Here is a 21,795-nt window from a genome sequence, read left to right as displayed (position 1 = left end):
AAGAAAAGAAAGAAAAAAAATTCCAAAGCAAATCTTTACCAATTCTGTTCAAATGTTGGGGGATTAACAGAGGTCTGCAATCTCAATTTCTGAAGCCAGAAGTGGTGTCAGAGATGGCCTTTTCCTAGTCGAGAAAACCTTTTTTTGTTGTTTTGTTTTTGGTTTGTTGGAGAATATTCAAATATATTAATTGTTCAATGTGTATTATGAGTTCATTCTGTGGTGGAATTTTGTTAGGTGCTGTAAAGCTGCTTGACTAGAACTTTAAATAAAATACATTTAGTTCAAAAATGGTGGCTCCTTTGAAAATATAATTCAGAGGACAAACATGTTTGTTTTGATTAAAAGAAATATTTTCACTGCATGAATTACTCAGGAATAACCAGGAATTTAAAAAGTCTGTCAGTGGGTAAACTGTTACAAAGAATAATTGCTGGAGAAAAAGTATCAAACTGTTATAAAAATAAAGTATTTTGATACAGAAAAGGATTTTTTTGTTTTTTAAAAATTATTTTAGTTGACAAAAGTTGTATATATTTATGTGTACAACATGATGTTTTGAAATATGTATACATTGTGGAATGACTAAACAGTGCTAATTAGCAAATGCATTATCTCACATACTTTTTTGTGTTAAGAATACTTCAAACCTATTCTCTTAATGATTTTCAAGGATACAATATATTGTTATTAACTATAGTCACCATGGCATACAATAGATCTCTTGAACTTATTTCTCCTCTAACTGACATTTTATGTCCTTTGAACAACATCTCCCTGGCTCCCCACTCCATACCCAGCCTCTGGTATCCACTCTTCTGTTCCTCATTTTTAGGAATTCAACTTTTTAGCTTCCACATATAAGTGAAATCATGCAGTATTTGTCTTTCTGTGCCTGTCTTATTTCACTTAACATAATGTCTTTCAGGCTTATCCGTGTTGTAGTATATGTCAGGATTTCCTTCTTTTTAAAGGCTGAATAATATTCCATTGTATATACATTGCACATTTTATCATTCATTGGAAAAGAAACTTTCTAAATGGACAATTTAAAAATAAGCATCTTACATCCTTCCAATAGGAAAAAATACTACAAAACTTTTTGGAGACAATTTTCAAAACCTTTTAGAGACAATTTGACATTTGTATACAAATTTTCAAAGAAACATTGGCATCATTTAATTTAGCAGTTCCACTCTAGTCTTAATAAAGTAACAGGGGTGCACACGATGACCTATGTCCAGAGGTCTTCAAGGCAGTGATGCTGGTGAGGTGAGCACTGGAAAGGATGGTCACATTGATTTTGGTATCTCTATATGAAATGATAATCTGGGCCGGGCGCGGTGGCTCGCGCCTGTAATCCCAGCACTTTGGGGGGCCAAGGTGGGCGGATCACGAGGTCAGGAGATCGAGACCATCCTGGCTAACACGGTGGAACCCCGTCTCTACCAAAAATACAAAAAAAAACTAGTGGGCTTAGTCGGGGGCGCCTGTAGTCTCAGCTACTCGTGAGGCTGAGGCAGGAGAATGGCATGAACCCAGGAGGCGGAGTTTGCAGTGAGCCAAGATAGTGCCACCGCATTCCAGCCTGGGCGACTGAGCAAGACTTCGTCTCAAAAAAAAAAAAAAAAAAAAAAAAAAAGAAAGAAAGAAAATAAGTGATAATCTGTTGTTAAAATATTTTAGGAGAATATTGAATGATCACATTCCAGTTGCCACTCTGCCAGTCTGAAAAGTCATCCAAAAGTTTGCTTTGACCTGGCGTGGTGCCTCACGCCTGTAAACCCAACACTTTGGGAGGCCGAGGTGGGTGGATCACTTGAGGTCAGGAGTTCGAGACCAGCCTGGCCAACATGGTGAAAAATCGTCTCTACTAAAAAATACAAAAATCAGCCAGGTGTAGTGGCAGGCGCCTGTAGTCCAGCTACTTGGGAGGCTGAGGCAGAAGAATCGCTTGAATCCAGGAGGCAGAGGTTGCAGTGAGCCGAGGTCATGCCACTGCACTCCAGCCTGGGTAATAGAGTAAGACTCTGTCTGGAAAAAAAAAAAATGCTTTCTGTTATTTCAAATCAATCTGCTCTTGACTTCTATCTTTTTCAGACCTTAAATCATATCATGACCCAATGACAACATAACATTCCTTTTCCTCATTCCTCTGAGTGTTAGTCATAAGGTCCTTGTCTCTTATCTTTACCCTCCTATCCTTTGCTCTGTTACCTTGAGGTTGAGACTGTGCAAACCACATCCCTGCTTTCCCATCTGCTCCTTGTGAGGCTCCACCAAGACCAGATCTAAAGGAGGAGTGAAAGGCTGAGGAGGGAGCAGGGACTTGCTACTTCTTGTCTGTCCTCTGCTTCCTGTGGGCTTCCCGCTCCTGTGAAAGTCACTCAGCAGCACAGCCTCCCTCCAGCAGCAGAAGTTCCTTCCTGTAGCAGTGAGGTAGGAGGTGGGACTCCACTCCAGAGGCAGGGCTTGGACACAAGACCAAATTGAGGATAGCTAATACAAGGGTGGGGTGGAAGTAGCTTTCCAAAAGACATGCCCACCAGGGCGCCATGTGAGTTTCCCATTACCATGGCAACACCCTGGCGTTACTACTTCTTTGTCTGGGAATGACCTGACGACCCAAAAGCTACCACCCCTTTCTTATAAATTTCTGCATAAACTGCCCCTTAACCTATGTTAATTAATTAAAAGTAAGTATAAATATGACCGCAAAACCGCCCTGAGCTGCTTCTCTCAGCACACTACCTCTGAGGTGGCCTTGCTCTGCAGGAGCCACCATGGGGCTGTAACAGCACTGGTGCTGTAACACTGGCTCTTCAAGAAAGCTGATTTTTTCGTTCTGCCCTACTGCTGGCTGGCCATTGAATTCTTTCCTGGGAAAAGCCCAGAACCCTCGGTAAGCTAAATCCCAATTTGGAACTCACCTGCCCTGCATTGGTGGTAGTTGGGCAGTCTTCCAGTTTCTTCAGCACCAGCAGCTCCTGCCCCAGAGCTCTGGGTCCCACCCAAGAAACCCCTCTTCCAAGTTTCTAAGTTTTAATCATGCCAGCCTCTTCCCTTTTTTTCCCAGCTCTGGGAGTGGCAGCTGTTTTTCTGCAGTTGTGACCTCCACGGTTTGTTAGTGCTCTTCTCTTGCATTTTCACTTATCTATTTAACAACTCTTAGGTTGATTCTTTACGTTGAATTCTCCCTCTCCAAAGAATAGAGGTGTCTGGTTTCAGAAAGAAACTGATCAATATACAGCACCGATAAATTGGCTTTAGTTTTTTGACCTTTCTGATAACATATTTGTAATTTAATCTTAATGTTATCTTAAATTTGTATCTGTGACTTATCCTCTCTCCCTACTAGTAGAGAGTAATGTAACTTTTGCATCTTGGTGCCTTTCTCATTGCTTAGAAGAACCCTGTGTAACAAAGTGTGTGGCTTTCAAGACTGGAACTACCTCATAGCAGGAATTTTTTGTAAGATAGTGTTTACCTGCTCTGCCTATTCTGGGTACAAGTTTTACTGCAAACATTGGCTTTGGTTTCATTAGAGAAAAGTATCCAAAGTTGCCCTTTAGCTGTCAACTTAAAAGTTATATTGAAATAACTGATGCTTGTGGATGGCCAAGATGGATACAGATACATACTTAAATGTGAAAATAGGAGCACAGCTACCTACAAAAGATTAATATTATCATGCAAATAAAACCATAGTTAGCTCTTGAAATGACTGCAAATTCTCTTCGCTATAAATGGGATTCCTTGTAAACCCTATTCATGGGGCAAGATTCTGCCATCTCCTGATTTCTAGCCCTTTCTCTGCCATCTGTTTTATGTCATTGAGTTCTTTCTACATCCCACAGTAATCTATATGATTTACGTTGAATGGTTCGCTTTCTTTAAAAAAAATTATTAACAGCTGATAATTCTTCTTTCTGTCAGCGCAGCCATTTGTGGAGTTCATAATTTTAAGTAAATATCGTATTGCTTTAACATCTAGGGCATTGGCCACTAATTCCTACTAACTACTAACGGTCACACAAGTCACAAGACAGAGGTGTCTTTCTGCCCTTGAAATTGCTCCTTGCGTTTGCATGCGTGTGGCACTAAAAACTTACTTTCTCCATGTTCATCCTGTGCTAAGACAATTTCACAATGTTTTTCTGGTTCATCAAAAGTCCTCATAACTCTATGGTTGCCAGTTGGTTTTCGTTATTAGCATTTCCTATGGAAGTTACATGTAGGAATTTTGCTGTTTTAACTGTGTCATATTTGCTTATATGTGTCTATTATATCTACATATTCCAGAATCTCAAAAACTGCTATTGGCCAGAATTTGAACACTTTGGAATTGATGCCTAGGCACGTTAAATGTATAGTTTCTTGCTCTTTCAACTTTATGTGTATATAAAAATGTGATAAGCTATGTTGAGATATGATTCATATCACAGAGGTTTAGAGCTAAAAAGGACTTTAAGGGTCATTCTGTCTGAGACATATGATTAGAGAATTTTTGGGATAGGTCCAGAGTTGTATATCAGAAGTTTATCTCTTTCTCAGGTTGGGGGCCTTTCTATCACCAGAGATGGTAAAAGGTTTTTAGTGCAATGGAAGATCCAGGCAACTCTCTCATCTTTTTTAGAAAGATGAGAAATAGGTGGGTATCACTAATACTTGTCTGTGACGTGGCCAAGTCATTTGTCTAACTACCTTTCTAAAAATTGTTATTCATTGACTTCATTTAAATAAGAGGCACACTGCTGGATTATAGTATGTTGGTCTATGCCTCATTTTTTTTTTTTTTTATTATTTGTTTAAGTTTTCAGTACTAAGCATGTTAATTGTATTCCTTGACAAATCAGGGAAATCCTACAAAAGATTTTCTGTTTCCCTTGTAGGTAAATTATACATTCTGGTATCTGGCTATTTGTAAGTGAGCTACCATTCAAACATGATTTTTCAAAGACAAATATGACCATGGTTTCTAGGAGTAACATAAGATCTAGTTACAGTTGGCTTGTGAGCTGCTTGACCTACAGCAAAATCTAATGTACTTTCCTGTGTTTTTTTATTTCAAAACGGAAGTTTCCCATGGCTCTGTTTGAGGTACTATTGGCTTTTCTACGCCACTTGTGAACAACAGCCTGCTCAGTCTTGGGCTCTTTGGTTCTCACACAGAGGCCATTGTCTCTACCCAGGGACCCCTGGGATGGGCTGAAGCCTGCAGGTCTTTGTCAGGCAAACTTTAAATACCAGTAACATGCGAAATATATACATAGAAACCTAGGAAGAAATTACCAATAATGTTTGGAGGTTAACCAGTGTGATCCTATATAATGCTTGGGTCAAAGCAAACATCTCAATGGCAATTAGAAAATATTTTGAAGAAAATACAATTTAAAATGATATATATTAACCATGTGGGGTGCACCCCAAACTGTGTTTAGACACTTGCAGCATTAAATACATATATTAGAAAAAAGAAAGACTAAAAATTTATGTTTCAAGTATCTATACTAAAAAGCCAAAAAAAAGTCTCAAATTAAGTTAAAAAATGTAGAAGAATGAAAAATAGTCAAAAGAGAACAGACATTAACAAAGTGAGAAAGGATTATAAAAATAAAATGGACAAACTGAAGAATTACTTTGAAAAGACCAAAATATTACTAAATTTCTGTCAATATTGAAAAAGTGAAAAAAAGGATAACACCTGTGATTGATGGCTAATTTTTTGTGTCAACTTAGTAGGACCCTGAGACCCACATATTTGGTCTAACACTGGTCTAAATATTGCTGTGAAGGTATGTTAAAGATGAGATTGGCGTTTAAATAAGTATTCTTTGAGTAAAGCACATGACTGTTCATAACATGGTTGGGCCTTAAACAACTGAAGTCTTAAGATAAAAAGACCAAAGTTCTCTAAGGAAGAGGGAATTCTGCATCCAAAAGGTCTTTAGACTCCAACTGAAACGTTGGCTCTGCCTTGCTTTCCTGCCTTGCTGGCCTGTCCTGCAGATTTTAGACTTGCTCAGTCCCAACATCTGTGTAAGACAGCTCTTCAAAATAAATTAATTTCTTATTCTCTCTCTCCCTCTCTCTTTCTAAACACTCACATACATATGTAAATATACAGAAAATGTCCCCCTTTTATTTCTAAAATTGGCAATTTTACATATAATTGTTATATATATATGTATATAAGCACACACAGTCCTGTTTATTCTGTTTCTCTAGAGAATCCTAACTAATGCAAGACCCAAATTACCAGTTTTAGAAATTCATCCAAATTTGAATTCTTCCAAATACCTAAGATAACATCACAAATCATACAGAAATTCTTCCAGAGTATCAAGAAAAAGAAAACTCATCCCAACATTTATTTTAAAAGAATTGCCAACATTTACACAAACAATATAAGAACATTTTAAGAAAAGAAACTACATGTGTATCTCTCTTGTGATTATAGGTAAAAAAAAATTCCCAAATATTAGTGAATCAAATAGTTAGATATAAAAACTGTCACACAACACCAGCCATCCAGGTTTATCCTATAAATGCAGCGTTTGTTTTACATTAAAAAATCAACTGATGTTTGCATTGTCTAGACATATAGATCAACAGAATACAATTCAGTCTAGAAACAAACCCATACATTTACAGACAATGCGTTTTTTTAAGTAACTTTGTATTAGTCCATTTTCTTGCTGCTGATAAAGACATACCCAAGACTGAGCAATATGCAAAAGAAATAAATTTATTGGACTTCTCAGCAAATGGCTGGGGAGGCCTCACGATCATGGGGGAAGGCAAGGAGGAACAAGTCACATCTTACATGTATGGCAGCAGGCAAACAGAGAGCTTGTGCAAGGAAACTCCGATTTTTAAAACCCTCAGATCTTGTAAGGCTCATTCACTATCATGAGAACAGTGCAGGAAAGACCTGCCCCCATAATTCATTCACTTTCCACTAGGTTCCTCCCAGGACACATGGGAATTGTGGGAGTTACAATTCAAAATGAGATTTGGGTGGGGACACAGCCAAACCATATCACATTTGACCCCTTTCCTCATACTACACACAAAAATTAACTGAACATGAAATCACAGGCCCAAATTTAAAATTAAAACTATAAAATTCTCAGGAGAAAATATGGAAGGAAATCCTGATGACTGTGGATTAGGCAAAGGCTTTTTAATTATAAAAAGAAAACTAGATACACTGGCCTTGGTCAAAATGAATAGCCTTTGTGCTTCAAAAGACACTATTAGTAAAGGGAAACTATAATCCACAATAGCAGAAAATATTTGCAAATGATATATCTGAAAAGGGACTTATATCTAGAATATATAAAGAATTCTGACAGCTCAACAGTAAAAATCCAATTTTAAAAAAAATGCAAAAAGTATTTGAATAATTATTTCTGCAAAGAAGATATACAAATGGCCAATAAATATGAAAAAAGATGCTCAGCATCATTAGTCACCAGGGACCTGCAAATCAAAGCACAGTGAGGTATTTCACAGGCACTATGATGATTATAGTAAAAAAGACCATAGCTAACACGTACTGGTGAGAATGTAAAGATAATGGAATGCTTATACCTCACTTGTGGGAAAGGAAAATAGTGTCCTCTTTTGGAAAATGGTTTGGTAGATCTTCAAAAAGATGTACATAGAGTTATGTGATTCAGAATTTCTACTCCTAGATATATATCCAAAACAATTGAAAACAGAAATTTGGATACCTCTATATTAATGCTCATAGTAGCATTATTTGCAATAGTCAGAAAGTGAAAACAACTTTTCAACAGATGAATGGAAAAATAAAAGGCAGCATTTCCATAAAAAAGAATATTATTTGGTCATAAAGAATGAAGTACCAATACATGCTACAACATGCATGAGTCTTACAAACATTATGCTAAGTGAAATAAGAGAGTCGCAAAAGGCCACATGTTGTGTGATTCCATTTATATGCAATATCCAGAAGGGGCAACTCTATAGAGACAGAGTAGCTTAGTGATTGCCTATGCTTGTGTGGGTTGGTGGGAAATGGAGAGTGACTGCTAATGGGGTGAAGGATTTCTTATTGGGGTGATACAAATTATCCTAAAATTAATGTGGTAATGGTTGCACAACTATTGAATTATATATTCTGAAAGGGTAAATTTTAGGGTGTGTATATTTAATCATAACAAAGCTGTTATATAAAGTAGCAACGATGCAAAAAAATAAAAATAAAAACAATATAATTAATTTATCACATAGCAATAAATAGGTAGAAAACATAAGATTGTCTCAATAGAAATAGAAATATACTTTAATGCAATTAAATGTTTCTTTATATAAAAATATTTTCAACTTAGAGATAAAAAGCAATATCTTTAATCTAATTCAAAGTGGCTCCAAAATACTACGACAAATACCATACATACATGATGAAATACTGAAATATTAACCTTGAAAATGGGAACAAGACAAAGGTGTCTTGTGATCCCAACTTCTTTTTATCATTACATTAAATGTCTCAACTAGTGCAATATATGATGAAAAGGAAATATAATATATAATAATTTAAAAGGAAAAAATTAAGTGATCATAGTCTAAGATGGTATGGCTGTATGTGTAAAAAATATAATACAGTCAATAAATAAACTTTTAGATTTAAGCTAGTTGAGCAATGTCACTAGATACAGAGATACAGTAAAACATAATAAATTATAATTCTACATATTGTGACAAAAATTTGAAAAATGACATTTTAAAAATTATACAATTTTAAAATTTGTAAATTATACAATTAAAAAAATTCTTATCTGAAATTAATCAAATTTCCAGGGACAAATGAAAAGAAAGGTGAGCAAAGAAAGTCTAAATAAATAGATTGATATCTCATGTTTATAAGTTAGAAGACAACGTTGTAATTGTTCCCAAATTGATTTATAGATTTAATTACTCAGCAAAGTTTGTGAATATATGTGCATTTATGTATGTTTACAATTTGACAAGGTAACTCTAGCTCATATATATGGAAATGCCAATAATGTCCAAGAAAACCTTGAACCAATCTGGAGAATTTAACCAGATTTCAAGACATACTATAAAGCTACAATAAATAAGACATTTTGGTACTGGCACAGGAAAAACAATATGGGTAAATAGAAATGAAAAGGGATCTCATAAATAGACCCATATCCATTCAGTTAAAACCACAATGAGATACCACTACACAACCACCAGATGGCTATGATTAATATATACAAAACCCTTGGCAACCACTGACCTTTTTACTGTCTCCTTAGTTTTGCCTTTTCCAAAATGTCATATAGTTAGAATCACATAGTATGTAGCCTCTTAACATTGACTTCTTTCACTCAGTAATATGCATTTAAGTTTCCTCCATGTTTTTTATTTTTATTATTATTTTATTTTTCCATAAGTTATTGGGGTACAGGTGGTGTTTGGTTACATAAGTTCTTTAGTGGTGATTTGTGAGATCCTGGTATGCCCATCATTCAAGCAGTATACACTGCACCATAGGTGTTGTCTTTTATCCCTCGTCTCCCTCCCATTCTTCTCCCCAAGTACCCATAATCCATCGTATCATTCTTATGCCTTTGCATCCTCATAGATTAGCTCCCGCATATCAGTAAGAATGTACGATGTTTGGTTTTCCATTCCTGAGTTATTTCTCTTTGAATTATAGTCTCCAATCTCATCCAGGTGATTGCAAATGCTGTTAATTCATTCCTTTTTATGGCTGAGTAGTATTTAACTATCAGTTAAATCAGTTTCTTTATCCATTCATAGATTGATTGACATTTGGGTTGGTTCCACGATTTTGCAATTGTGAATTGTTCTGCTATAAACATGTGTGTGAAGCATCTTTTTCGAATAATGACTTCTTTTCCTCTGGGTAGATCCCCAGTAGTGGGACTGCTGGATCAAATGGTAGTTCTACTTTTAGTTCTTGAAGGAATCTCCACACTGTTTTCCATAGTGGCTGTACTAGTTTACATTCCTACCAGCAGTGTAGAAGTGTTCCCTGATTACTAGATCCATGCCAACATCTACTTTTTAAAAATTTTTTGATTATGGCCATTCTTGCAGGAGTAAGGTGGTATCACACTGTGGTTTTGATTTGCATTTCCCTGTCATTAGTGATGTTGAGCATTTTTTCATGTCTGTTTTCCATTTGTATATCTTCTTTTGAGAATTATCTATTCATGTCCTTAGTCCACTTTTTGACAGGATTGTTTGTTTTTTTCTTACGGATTTGTTTGAGTTTGTTGTAGATTCTGGATATCAGTTCTTTGTCAGATATATAGACTGTGAAGATTTTCTCCCACTCTGTGGGTTGTCTGTTTACTCTGCTGACTATTTCTTTTGCCGTGTGAAAGCTCTTTAGTTTAATTAGGTCCCAGCTGTTTATCTTTGTGTTTCACTGCATTTGCTTTTGGGTTTCTGATCATGAAATCCTTGCCTAAGCCAATATCTAGAAGGGTTTTTCCAATGTTATCTTCTAGAATTTTTATAGTTTCAGGTCTTAGGTTTAAGTCCTTAATCCATCTTGAGTTGATTTTTGTATAAGGTGAGAGATGAGAATCCAGTTTCATTCTCCTACATGTGGCTTGCCAAGTATCCCAGCACCATTTGTTGAAAAGGGTGTCCTTTCCCTACTTTATGTTTTTGAGTCCTCCATGTCTTTTAATGGCTTGATAGCTCATTTCTTTGTAGTGATGTGTAATATTTAATGATCTGGATTTACCGCAGTTTATTTATCCACTCACCTACTGAAGGACATCTTGTTTGACATTTCCAAGTTTCATCAATTATGAATAAAGCTGTTATAAACATCCATGTGCAGGACATATTGAGTGTTGACAAATTTCTGAGACAACAGAAACTTCTATAAACTATGCATGAGAGTGAAAAGTGGTGTAGCCAATTTGGAAAACACTTTAATGGTATTTATTAAATACCAGCAATCCTGTAGATAAAAAACTATCAAAAATGCTTCACACAAATATGAACAAGAGACACATACAAGAGTATTCATAGCATCATTACTTGTAATAGCTGCAGATTGGAGACAATCCAAATGTTCCTTTAGATTGGGTATACAAACTGTGGAATATTTATTCTATAAAGGCTATACATAAATGAAAAAGAAAGAATTACTATTATATATACCATTCGACAAGAATGAATCACACAAATGCAAAATAGAGTAAGACAAGTCAGACACAAAAGACCACACACTGTGTGTAACCCCATTTGTACAAAGTCCCAAGGAGGGAAATCTCATCTCTGGGGATGTAGTTGCATTAATTTTTGCCTTTGGGAGGAATTAGTGGCTGGGATGGCACATGTGGTTGGTCTCAAAAGTGCAGATCGATGGGAGCATTCACTTTATATAAAAATTATTGAGCTCCACACAAATCAATTGTGTACTTTTTATAGATATTTTATTATTGAATAAAACATTTACAAATGTAAAAAATGTTGTGCCATATTATTATCTTCATATACTCCAACCCTTTTCTGAATCCTCAAACTTTTCATGTTCTGTACATTCTCCTCTTTAATCTGCTAATTCAGTCGTAAAACACAGTGCCTGGTTTGAGTTAACTAATACATCTTTCAAAACAAGTAAAATAAAAAAATGACTAGCTCTTCACAATTTCTAGCAGAGACACAAACATTCATTTTATTTCTTTCTATTATCAGGTCATGTGGAACAAGCTGTGCATTGGAATAACTTGCAGGCCCTAACTGATTTGCCCACTGAAATGAAAATGTTAATTTATTTGAGCAGCAATATTTCAAAGCTGTCTTATAAAAAAAAAAAGGAGATACTAGTATGAGATGCCAGCCAGTTCTGACATAAAATAAACATTAACAATTACGCATAATTATATTATGTGACATTATATAATTGCTATTTTAGTGTTTTTCTACTGCATTTTATTCGAAGGGCTTAAGATTGTATCTAACATGCAGACGTTTTAAAAAATAGATGATCTGATTCATTATTTATTAAGTATCCACTATTGAATGGCAGGTGTGTAGATTCGCATTAACCTGCTTAATTCTAGCTACCAAACGATGATGTAGATATCAGTATTACACATTGCAAAGGAGAAAATAGCTCAGAGAAGTGAAGCTAATTGGCTAGGAGCACAGAATTGGCTTTGTAGCCAAGCCTGTGTTTAAGCCACACACCTACTGGGCCAGTGTAAGTGCCATTTGCACAGCTTCTCCATAGTGGGACATTTATGTGAGATATTCACAGACAAACCCACATGACGCCTGGCCCACTCCTGATGAAACGGCTGTAGCCGTTCCAATACAGGGCAGAATGGAGGTTGATCAATATGACTTAGACCAAGGACTTAGGCACATCGTTGTTTCCTGTGCCCGAGGCCCAGCAGCATGATCTGTAACTGAGGAATGCTGCTGTCCGTCCTCAAGGTCACACAGATCTGCAAATGAACGGACTAGGCCAGCTGCCACCATGTCAAATAGTAACTCCTTTAGTTTTCCTGAAATGTCTATTACTCTGCTCTGTGGAGCATCTCCTTTACACATTTGCATAATTCAGGCTTATTTGTATTAGAGTCCACTTCTATTGCCGTGAATTATAACTAGAAAGTGATCATTCAAACCATGGCTGGATGTTTCTTGGAATCACAAGAGCAGGACAGTACAGTGACCTCAACAGATTTTCATGGAAGGTTAAAACTTTTAAACCTCCTATCAGCTTTATTCACATGAAAGTGAATGGTGAGGCAGTTTGTGCAGTCAGAGATGAGCAAAGACTCCATCTTCACTAGTAAAAGTACTAACTAGTAATTTTCAACTAAGAAAAACTATTTATAAAACTGTTTAGATCTAATCAGTTAACTCCAGGGTACCCTTTACTTAAAAATTATAACATAAATTAATACGGAAAAATAAACAAATTTGGGCCTGGACCTGGCTCTTAACACCACTGTGGTCAGCAGAACAATCTCCTTCATCTCCAAAATGTCCATGCCCTGGACCTCAGAGCCAGTAATAGTTAACTTAAATGTAAAAAGAGACTTTGCAGATGCAACAAAGTTTAAGGATCTTGAAATGCGGAGATGATTCTTGATTATAAAACTGGACCCAATATAATCACATTAATCCTGAAGAGCAGAGAAAATTTCCCAGCTGTGGTCAGGGAGATAGGCTATGAAGGAAGGAGTCTTTTCCCAAACGAGGAGGAAGAGGCCATGAACAAAGAAATGTGGCTGGTCTTCAGAAGCTCGAAATACAAGGATATAAATTCTCCTCTAGCACTTTCAGTAGAAAGCACCGTCCTGCTGACAGCTTAATTAGTCCAGTGAGACCCATGTCAGATTGCTAACCTACAACACTGTCAATCAATTCGTGTTGTTTTAAGCCACTAACTTTGTGGAGCTTATTAAGTCAGCAATAGAAAACAAATATACCCTCATTGGAGAAAGACATTAGACCTTATCCTTTCTCCTACAATGCAATCAGCACAGTGACTTGTTTTAACGACAGTGCTGAAGATACTGTATTATCTCTCATTCTCGACAGTAGGATTGACAAATGTAAATCCACCATTTGTATTTATGGAGTACCATCCTGCTTTTGACTTTGATGTTTCCTTTTCCTGGAATAAGTTTTCCTCTTATTTCTGTGATCCTTCACTAATCCTTCAAAATGCAGAGCAAACACCACCAGGCATAAGCAACACAGGCAGATGTGGTCACTGTGCTTACAGGTTTCCTGAGGGACAGCTGAAAAGACCTAATTAATGGTTAAGCTGAATTTCCCAAGTGGACAATCCTCAGTCCAAATCCAGCATCCACAGAGCCTCTGAGTTCTGGCTCTTTCTCTTTCAGCCCCAATCTGCAAAGGGCTAGGAATGTGGTCCATGTGTGGGGCAGGGTCGTGGAAGTCTGGAGGCGGCTCCAAAGAGGGCAACAGTGTTCACCACTGTATACTCAGTACTCAGCCCAGAGCAGGGCAAGGAAGTCTCATCCACAATTACTTGTGAATGAATGAAAGCGGGAATAAAACTAGTGTTTGGGAGAGGCAAAGAGGAAATTCTGTTCACCCTGGCTCCCTTGTAGATGGGAGGACAAATTACCCTAAGCTGTACCAAGGGCCAAATTAGCAAGGCTGGATAATAATCTATAACCTGTGACTTTCACCATGATGTCAGTGGTCTAACAGCCAGTCAGACAGTCAATCTGGAAGTCCAGGCTGGGAATGGCAGTAATAATGCTTAGATGGGAGTGTGGAGGCATGCAGAATTGAGGCAGCTGGAAAAAGGAAAAGTAGAGGAATTATGGGCAACAGTGCTTGATAAAATAGCAGCCTAGATCAAGCCAGCAGTGAATCGACAGCCTGAGAATCACCCATGGTTTAAGGTTCATGTTCAACACCCAGAGTCATATGGGAAGGCTCCCAGAATGAGTCAGACTCAGTGTTGTGGGTGATAGTTTGGAGTATGATCAGAACCAATGACTGGGGGATTTGGGTACAGGTGGATGGGTTATTGAAAGGCAGAGGCTAACTGGTCTGTCCTGGTCCACCAGGATGAGGCTTGGGTTTAGTGCTTCAGGCCAAGGGGAACAAGGACAGAGAGGGGCTTGTGCAGGAATGGGGTTGGGGTCAGGGCTATGACCAGATTGTTCCACATCCTCTGTGGAATTAAAGCCACAGACTAGTTCAAAATCCCAGCGTCTTGCAGCAATGAGGTTCTTAATAAGTACTTTTCTTTTGCCTGCATTGTCTCACAGACTATGCTGGTGGATTGAAGTCCTCCACATTTATAGCTGAGCAGTATTGCACAAAGCAGGGCTTGGTGGCATCAACCTTTCAACAAAGCCTTGTCTGACATGTATTCTCACAGTGTTCCATCAGCTCTTGGCTCATCCTCCCATGGTAGCTTGTGACATATTTACTGTGATTTGTGTGTGCCTGTGTTGCTCCTGGAGGTAAATGTCTTGAGGGCAATGGTTATGCCTAATTCATCTTGCTTTCTCAAGGTCATCCACAAGGACAAATGACATAAACTTCATAAACGTTGGCGATCATGATGAGAACATTTTTCAATTCAAAAATTGTTCTGGTTTCTTGTTGGCAGCAAAGAAGTATGGATTGTTGTTATTAATTGAGTCTTCTATTAACTTATAAATTTGGAAAATGTTTGTGTGTCTCCGTCTGTGGCTTGAGATGGACTTAGCTTATTGGTTGATTTGTCTGAAGTGGCTATGATTTTATGATAAAAATGTGCAGAATTAAGAGTTACTTGAAAACACAATAAAATTCATTGTTCACTTCTCTAATTTATGTTTCCTTTATTTTGCTGAAGTTTTGGTACATGTTGTTTCTCAGTTTTTAGGACTTTTTAAAAATAGAAGTTTAATGTTTAGGGTGGTCTAGTCTCTCATTTCCAGACATTTCTCTTGGCTCGTAGGGGCCAGAAATATGTAGAAATAACAGCACATTTTAGTTGAGAGTTTTGAAATGTAAAAATTTCAAACTTTTTGAAATTTTAAAACATTCTGTATTTCTTCAATTAAGGTCTAGAAGGCATTTTTCTCTACTACTGTGCAATTAATGAGAAGGTAAAATGGATGACTTGAGAAAGAGAATAGGCATTTACTAGATGGGATGAGTTGAATACTTCCATTCTCACAGGACTTGCTTTGATTCAAAGTAAGTCCAACTTAAGTCTGAGGAGGAAAGAAGTACAGGTTTGTCCCTTACCAGATGGATGACTGAGCCAAGTAGATAATTTCTCTGAGTGCCAGTTTCTTCTTCTATCTGTAAAACAAATGTCCTATAGTTAAACTGTGAATCTAAACCAAGAACAGCCAACATGATACTGAAAGAGAAGGATGTCCAGAGGACTAATACTACCTAATTTAAGACTTTAAAGAGGTATAGTATCCTAGACAGTGTGATATTGGTGAAAGAATAGACAAATAGATCAATAAATCAAAAAAGAGAACCCCAAAATAGACCCAAACAAATATTCAATTGATCTTTGATAAGGAAGAGAAGGCAATTCAAGGGTGCAAAGATAGTCTTTTCAACAAATGATTTTGGAACAACTGGTCATCCATGTGCAAAATAATAAATCTAGACACAGACCTTACACCCTTTCCAAAATTTATTCCAAATACTTAATAGACCTAAGTGCAAAAATCAAAATTATAACACGTCTAGTAGATAGCATAGAAAAAACATAGATGACCTTGGGTGTGACAATGACTCTATATATAACACCCAAGGCATGATCTATGGAAGAAGGAGTTCAACATGTTGTACTTCATTAGAATGCACAATTAACACTCTGAGAAAGACATCATCAAATAAATGAAAAGATGAGCCACAGACTGTGAGAAGGTGTTTGCAAAAGATATATATATGACAGAAGACTGGAAAACAATGAAGATAAGCCACAGACTGGAGAAAATATTTGCCAAACACATATCTGATAAAAAGAACTCGTATCCAAAATATATGAAACTTTTCTAAAACTTAACAGTAAGAAAACACACGACCCAACAAAAAGTGGGGAAAATATATGAACCAACACTTCAGGAGAGAGAATATACAAATGGCAATGAAACATATCAAAAGATACTCAACATCACATGTTAGGCAATTGAAAATCAAAACTAAAATAAGAAACCACTACACATATATTAGAATGGCAAAAATCCAAATAATTAAAAATACCAAATGCTGATGAAGTTGTGGAAGAACGAGGACTTTCAGTACTCATTGCTGGTGGGTGTGCAAAATGGCACAGCCACTTTGGAAGACAATTAAGCAGTTTCTTGTAAAGCTAAGCATATTCTTAACATTGTCCAGTCCTTCCTGGCCCATCTGTCTGGACCACGCTCCTCCTCTGCCTCCTCTTCTGTAAGATGCTCATTGTTTTCATCCTGTTTGTCCTCTTTTTGCTGAGAAGAGTGCCCAGAGTGTGCTTTCACAGGGACCCAGGGAAGAGAGCATGTTGAGTGGGGAGGGAGTCAAAGCCAATGAGGATTGCAGATGGGGACAGCCACCACCAATGCGAGAGCTCTCATCGGCCTCCTCCCCTTTCAACATAAATGTGCTCACCTCGCCGTTCTCAGAGGGCCTCCCTCGAGCCTCTCTTCTTGGCTTCCATCTCGTCCTGCATCGTCCAGCTCTGTAGCTCTCGCATTGGTGTTGGCTGTCCCCATCCGCAATCCTCATTGGCTTTGACTGCCTCCCCGCTCAACATGCTCCCTTCCCTGGGTCCCTGTGAAAGCACACTCTGGGCACTCTTCTCAGCAAAAAGAGGACAAACGGGATGAAAACAATGAGCATCTTACAGAAGAGGAGACAGAGGCTGGGCAGCCAACATCACATCCAGGTGTGCTCGTTCGGCAGTAATGGCAGGCGGGGCCAGACCCATGGCTCGCATTCAGCCAGGCTTTTCCCAAGCTTCCCTGCTGACTGACTTCCTCCTGGAATTGCTCCACAAAGAATTCTCGGGAACCTGTTATCTAATTCCTGCTGAAGAATGGAACCGCTCACAACTCACGTGCTGCTTTAGGACAGTGGTTCTCACATCATGGGAGCACGTGGCAACGTGGAGACATTTGTGGCTGCCACAGATCGGAAGGTGCACAAGGAGGCGGCTACTGGCTTCTAATGGAAGAAACCAGGGATAGTGCTAAACATCTTATAATGTATAGAACAGTTCCCCACCACACAACATGATTTTGAGACCCCAAACGTGCAGCTTTAGGAAAACAGGAAGAACAAAGGCGTATTTTATGCATTTTTTCTCTTGTCGAAAAATAAAGGGAAGAAAAGGAAGACATAGAGGGAAGGTGAGGTCGAGGAGGGAGGAATGGGGTGAATGAGAAATTGTATTTGTAGGCAGATTTCTAATAGGGGTGAGGCTGGAGAATGAGATCCCTGCCACCGAGCCCTCCCATCAGGAGGCTGGCTGTGAGGAAAGACTTCAGAGCAGTCAGGGGGCAGATAGGATTTCAGCTCCTCGCAGGGCGCTGGACACGCTGCCTCCACCACTGGAGTTCACTAACTCTGGAAAGTACAGAAGCCTTCACTGCAGAATGGAGATGGTGGTAGCACCTCAGCCAGGGAGTTTGAGGCTTAACCCAGGTGATCAAAGGAAAAGGCTGTGTTAAAATTCAGAGCACCACGAACCCATTGGTCAACTTCAGATAGAATGAAAAGTGGAAAGTTGAAATGGAATCAAGAAGAGCAAGCAAAGAGCAGTTGTAGCTGGTGGAAACGGGGCAGAGGTGGGTGTATGGAAAGGTAGGAGAATGGGGAGAGTAGCAAAACATTGGATAAATAACAGAATTACAAAAGAAATGGAGCCTTTCCTGAGGTGGGGGAGTGAAGGCACGGATGAGAGGGCAGGGCAGTGCAGGACAAGAGGAGGAAATGTAGGATCAGGAGAGAGGGAGGGAAAGGAAAGCTCAGGAGATGGGAAGGAGGGACCAGCACGTGTGAGTCCGGGAAAGTTGGACTGCCAAGTGTTCGGAAATGGCATGAGTAATAAGGACACATGTTATCTGGTTTGAGACAGAGAGTGATGCCATTAAAGGGGATGCCCAGTGCTGAGAGAGAGGAACAAAGATAGCTTTGATGAGAGAGGAGCTGGGAAAGGAGCAGATGGGCAGCCAGAGTGGGAGGGCAGGGGCCTGTGACAGGGATGGCTGTGGGTGGGTGACTGGCAGGGAAAAGGAAGTGAGCTCAGGTTTCCTGGCAAGGAGACATGCTTCTCAGAGGATGAGCTGCCTGAATCAAGCCATTAACAGCTGCCAAGTGATTCCAGCAGACAGTATGCCTCTTTCAATTGGATTTAATACCCGTGAGTAATGAGCTGGGCCACATCTTTCCATGCTTCAAAAGATGAAGGTTGCTTCATTTTAAGCTGCTCAGTTACATCCTTTCGGAAGGAAATTTCAAACCAAGGAGTTTCCTTCACTTTTTGTTTCTGAAAGGAAAGCATCTAGTAATAAATTTTTACATTTCCCCAAAACCTGGGAGAAAGGGTGGGGAGTGGTGAGGGATAAAAAACTACACGTTGGGTACAGTGTACACTGCTTAGGTGATGGGTGCACCAAAATCTCAGAAATCATCACTAAAGAACTTATTCATGTGATCAAACACCACCTGTTTCCCAAAAACCTATTGAAATAGAAAATATAAAATTTGAAAAAAAATATTTAAAATTCATCAGAAGATTTTCGCAGTTGGACCTTGGAGAAGCTTTAATGTCAGCTGGTTTTGAAATGTCACATTTACTTACTCTACAGTTGTTCCTGGGCCCACGAAAATAGCAATGTATCTTAACATTTGTGGCTATAGTGAGGGAAATAGTCCCAGTGTAGGTATTTTTCTAGAAAACAGAGGGAACTGAAAGGGGGCAAAGGTCAGTGAGTGATAGAAAAGTGTTCTAGAAAGCTTAAATCTATTTCCCCAAGAGTCCAGAATTTAGGAGGCAGTGCTTGGGAAAGCAAAGTCTTTTCATATACCTGATAGCCATTTGTATATACTTTTGGAGAGATGTCTATTCACGTTATTTCTTGATTGGGTACCATATATTCAAGTCCCATTTTGTTTTGTTTTGTTTTGTTTGTTTGTTTGTTTTTATTATACTTTATGTTCTAGGGTACATGTGCACAACGTGCAGGTTTGTTACATATGTATACATATGCCATGTTGATGTGCTGCACCCATTAACTCATCATTTACATTAGGTATATCTCCTAATGCTATCCTTCCCCGCTACCGCCACCCCACAATAGGCCCCGGTGTGTGATGTTCCCCTTCCAGAGTCCAAGTGTTCTCATTGTTCAATTCCCACCTATGAGTGAGAACATGTGGTGTTTGGTTTTCTGTTCTTGTGATAGTTGGCTGAGAATGATGGTTTCCAGATGCATCCATGTCCCTACAAAGGACATGAACTCATCCTTTTTTATGGCTGCATAGTATTCCATGGTGTATATGTGTTACATTTTCTTAATCCAGTCTATCATTGATGGACATTTGGGTTTTACGGGCTGTTTGGTCTTTTGTTGCTGTTGTTGCTTTACTATTGAATTGCAGGAGTTTCCTTACATATTGTAGATATTAATTCCTTATTAGATATGAGGCTTACAAATATTTCCCCCCATTCTGTAGATTATCACTCTACTAATTATTCTTTGCTGTGCAGAAAGTTCGTAGTTTGATGTAGCCCCGTTTGTCTATTTTTGCATTTGTTGTTTGTGCTTTTGGTGTCAGACACGTGAAATCATTGCCAAGACCAATGTCGTGAAGCTTTCCCCCTACGTTTTCTTCCAGAAGTTTTATAGTTTCAGATCTTACATTTAAATTTTACATTTTGAGTTGATTTTTGTCTATCAGGTAAGAGAGGGGTCCAATTTCTTTCCTTTGCATGTATGTATCCAGTTTTCCTAGCACCACGTTGAAGAGACCATCCTTTCTATGTATTTTTGTCATCGTTGTCAAAGACAAGCTGACCATATATACATAAATTTATTTCTGGGATTTCTACTCTGTTCTATTTGTCTAGATGTCTTTACACCAGTGCTATATATGTTTTGAGATTAGGAAGTGTGATGCCTTCAGCTTTGTTTTTCTTTCTCAAGATTGTTTTGGCTAGTCAGGATCTTTTGTAAGCAACTTCAGCAAAGTCTCATGATACTAAATCAACGTGCAAAAATCACAGGCATTCTTATATACCAGTAACAGACAGACAGTGCAAAATCATGAATGAACTCCCATTCACAATAGCTTCAAAGAGAATAAAATACCTGGGAATCCAACTTACAAGGGATGTAAAGGACCTCTTCAGGGAGAACTACAAACCACTGCTCAGTGAAATAAAAGAGGACATAAACAAATGGAAGAACATACCATGCTCATGGATAGGAAGAATCAATATTGTGAAAATGGCCATACTGCCCAAGGTAATTTATAGATTCAATGCCATTCCTACTAAGCTACCAATGACTTTCTTCACAGAATTGGAAAAAACTACTTTAAAGTTCATATGGTACCAAAAAGGACCCCGCATTGCCAAGACAATCCTAAGCCAAAAGAACAAAGCTGGAGGCATCACGCTACCTGACTTCAAACTATACTACAAGGCTACAGTAACCAAAACAGCATGGTACTGGTACCAAAACAGAGATATAGACCAATGGAACAGAACAGAGTCCTCAGAAATAATACCACACATCTACAGCCATCTGATCTTTGACAACCCTGAAAAACACAAGAAACGGGGAAAGGATTCCCTATTTAACAAATGGTGCAGGAAAATTGGTTAGCCATAAGTAGAAAGCTGAAACTGGATCCTTTCCTTACTCCTTATATGAAAATTAATCAAGATGGATTACAGACTTAAATGTTAGACCTAAAACCATAAAAACCCTAGAAGAAAACCTAGGTAATACCATTCAGGACATAGGCATGGGCAATGACTTCATGTCTGAAACACCAAAGGCAACGGCAACAAAAGCCAAAATGGACAAATGGGATCTAATTAAACTAAAGAGCTTCTGCACAGCAAAAGAAACTACCATCAGAGTGAACAGACAACCTACAGAATGGGAGAAAATTTTTGCAATCTACTCATCTGACAAAGGGCTAATATCCAGAACCTACAAAGAACTCAAACAAATTTACAAGAAAAAAACAAACAGCCCCATCAAAAAGTGGGCAAAGGATATAAACAGACATTTCTCAAAAGAAGACATGCATACAGCC

Source organism: Macaca thibetana, chromosome 3 (genome assembly GCF_024542745.1).
Source record: "Macaca thibetana thibetana isolate TM-01 chromosome 3, ASM2454274v1, whole genome shotgun sequence".
In the NCBI taxonomy this organism is placed as follows: Eukaryota; Metazoa; Chordata; class Mammalia; order Primates; family Cercopithecidae; genus Macaca; species Macaca thibetana.
The sequence above is the reverse complement of the archived record's forward strand: the minus strand, read 5'-3'. Positions refer to the sequence as shown.